Source organism: Camelus ferus, chromosome 1, assembly GCF_009834535.1.
Source record: "Camelus ferus isolate YT-003-E chromosome 1, BCGSAC_Cfer_1.0, whole genome shotgun sequence".
Taxonomy (NCBI): Eukaryota; Metazoa; Chordata; class Mammalia; order Artiodactyla; family Camelidae; genus Camelus; species Camelus ferus.
In genome coordinates, this window is record NC_045696.1 from 14212357 (window position 1) to 14215495 (window position 3139).

Consider the following 3139-nt stretch of genomic DNA (forward strand, 5'->3'; position numbering starts at 1 on the left):
AATGAGGCCCAAGATTATTCTAGGAGACATAACACAATAATTTGAATTTATTTGCAGCTACTCAGACACAAACTGGATTGAATGGGATACTGGTAAAGCCCTCTGAGGAGCTGCGTTATGTTATTAATCAGGGAGATGGCAATTTCCCTTACTGACTAACAGTTCCGTACTCTGGGGCCCTAATGACCAGAGTAGATACATGTTTTATTATTTTTTTCTATAAACTCTGATAGAGACAAAAGGAGGGATATAGAGGAAAGCTCTGGACAGGAAGTGGAAGAAATAAACCCCCAGGGATCTTCAGCTAACTTTATCCTTCTATGCTATTCCTTGGATAGGGAGAGGACAGAGACAGACAGGCAACTTCTCTGAAAATTGCATATGCTTCTAAGTGCAGCTGGGTGCTTTATTGTTGGAGGTCTTTACAGTTAACTCTTGGTAGAACATTTTTATTACAGAAAATCACTGGAGAGAACTAATTAAAGAGACTTCTGGCTCTATAATAATTGACAACATTTATTCAATTTAAAAATCATTCTTGACATAAGACAGCAATGTTTCTCACAGTATGAGCAAATCAAGCACTCATTCATTCCAGGGGACAAATATTCATTGAGTATGGTCTACATGTATGGTCTCAGGACTTACATGGTCTGCATGCATGGTCTTAGTACTTACAGTTTCCCAGTTTCTGCCTGTCGTATTCGGATTACTCTTGCCTTGTTTGGTTCATATAAATACAGGTGGCATAAACAAAGAATTTTTTTTCTTTAAAAATGAAAAAGAACTAGTGTTTTCATTTTCTTTGGATATATATCAAGGAATGGAATTACTGGGTCATATGGTAGTTCTATTTTTAGTTTTTTGGGAAACCTCCATATTGTTTTCCATAGTATTTGCACTAATTTACCTTGCCACAAATAGTGTGCAAAGGTTTCCTTTTCTCCAGATCCTTGCTAACATTTGTTATTTGTTTTTTTTTGTTGTTTTGTTTTGTTTTGTTTTGTTTTTTTGGAGAAGGAAAGTAATTAAATTTTTCTAATGAAGGTACTGGGGATTGAACCCAGGACCTTGTGCAGGTTAAGCACACATTCTACCACTGAACTATACTCTCCTCTCCTGATATTTCTGATCTTTTTGATGACAGCCATTCTGACTGGTGTGAGGTGACATCTCATTGTGGTTTTGATTTGCATTTCTCTAATGACTAGCAATGTTGAGCATCTCTTCATGTACTTGTTGTCCTTCTGTATGTCTTCTTTGAAAAAAAAGTCTATTCAGGACTTCTGCCCATTTTTTAATAGAGTTGTTTGTTTCTTCTATTGAGTTGTATGAACTGTTTATATATTTTGGATATTAGCCCCTTATCAGTCATATCACTTGCCAATATTTTCTCCCATTCAAAAGGCTGTCTTTTCATTTTGTTGAGGTTTCCTTTGCTGTGCAAAAGGCTTTATGTTTAACTAGGTCCCATTTGCTCATTTTTGCTTTTATTTCTTTTGCCTTAGGAGACAGATCCAAAAAATACTGCTATGATTTATGTCAAAGAGTGTTCTGTGTTTTCTTTTAGGAGTTTTATGGTTTCAGGTCTTACGTTTCGGTCTTAAAGCCATTTTGAATTTATTTCTGTGCGTAGTGTTAAAGAATGTTGTAATTTCTTTCACATGTAGCTGTCCAGTTTCCCCAGCACCATTTATTGAAGAGACTGTCTTTTCCCTATGGTTTATTGTTGCCTTTTTTTGTAGGTGAATTGACCATGAGTGCAGTAGACGGGTTTATTTCTGGACTCTGTATTCTATCCCATTGATCTATGTGTCTGTTTCTGTACCAGTACCGTGCTGTTTTGGTTACTGTAGCTCTGTAGTATAATCTGAAATTAGAGAGCATGATTCCTCCAACTTTGTTCTTTTTTCTCAAGATTTCTTTGTCTATTCAGGGTCTTTTATGGTTTCATATATATTTTAGGATTATTTGTTCTAGTTCTGTAAAAAATGCCATGGGTATTTTGATAGAGATTGCATTAAATATGTAGATTACTTTGGGTAGTATAGACATTTTAACAATATTAATTCTTCTAATCCATGAAAACTTAGTGAAATAAATCAGACAGAGAAAGACAAATACTTTATGTTATTACTTATATGTGGAATCTAAAAAAATAAAAAAAAATGAATGAATACAACAAAACAGAAACAGACTTACAAATATAGAGAAAAAACTAGTGGCTACCAGCAGGGAGAGGGATGAGGGATGGGGCAAGAGAGGAGTAGGGAATTAAGAGGTATAAACAACTATGTATATTAAAAAAATAAGCTACAAGGGTATATTGTACACATCAGGGAATATAGTCAATATTTTATAATAACTTTAAATGGAGTATAATCTATAAAAATATTGAATCATTATGTCATACACCTGAAACTAATATTATATTATAAAGCAACTATACTTCAATTTAAAAAAAAATGAAAACGACATGAATAAGTACCTGTGGAGTCAACCAGAAAAATCATAAAACCTGGAGTGAAAACCTGCAATATTCCCTTTGCCATGGGGAAAAATATGATATGCAGGAATTGATTGCTAGTGACCTACAACCTATTTGAACAGACCAGTTAAACACAAAATAGAAAATGTACTTACAGTGGTACATAGCATAACAAATAGGTAAAAGTGAAATATTGTCATATACACCATAAACACCACAGGTGTTCAAAGAAGGTGGAAATCAATGAACTCTAGTGAGCAGAGTGATGCTTTATAGAAGGTGTGGAAGGACCAGGAACAGAACTGAAGGAATGAGACTTATCTAGTTTAAAAGAGGCTTACAATAACTGGGCAATAACTGCACGCTGAATACACCTCATCACCTGTGAAGGCTTCTTGCCAAGCATTAAACCTGGCTCAAACCAAGGCCTAAGGTTTACAACTTATACAACAATTCAATAATATAAAAAAAGAGCTATTCTGCATTTAAAGAGTATTAAGATACATAATAAGTAAATTCAGTGTGAGGAACTTATTTGATTTTAAATAAACAAGAACTAAAACACCTATTTTTAAATAATCAGGAAAATCTGATTACTGCATTAATTGATATAAAGGAAATATTATTAATATTGTTAGGTGTGATAATGCT

At 33.9% G+C, this 3139-nt stretch overlaps 1 non-coding gene across 1 annotated transcript; it reads right to left on the bottom strand.

The window, feature by feature from the left end:
- Window positions 1-1042: 1042 nt before the first annotated feature.
- On the bottom strand, window positions 1043-1114 carry TRNAV-AAC. Its single transcript has one exon. It is a non-coding gene; the product is annotated as a tRNA-Val (tRNA).
- Between the last annotated feature and the right edge of the window lie 2025 nt (window positions 1115-3139).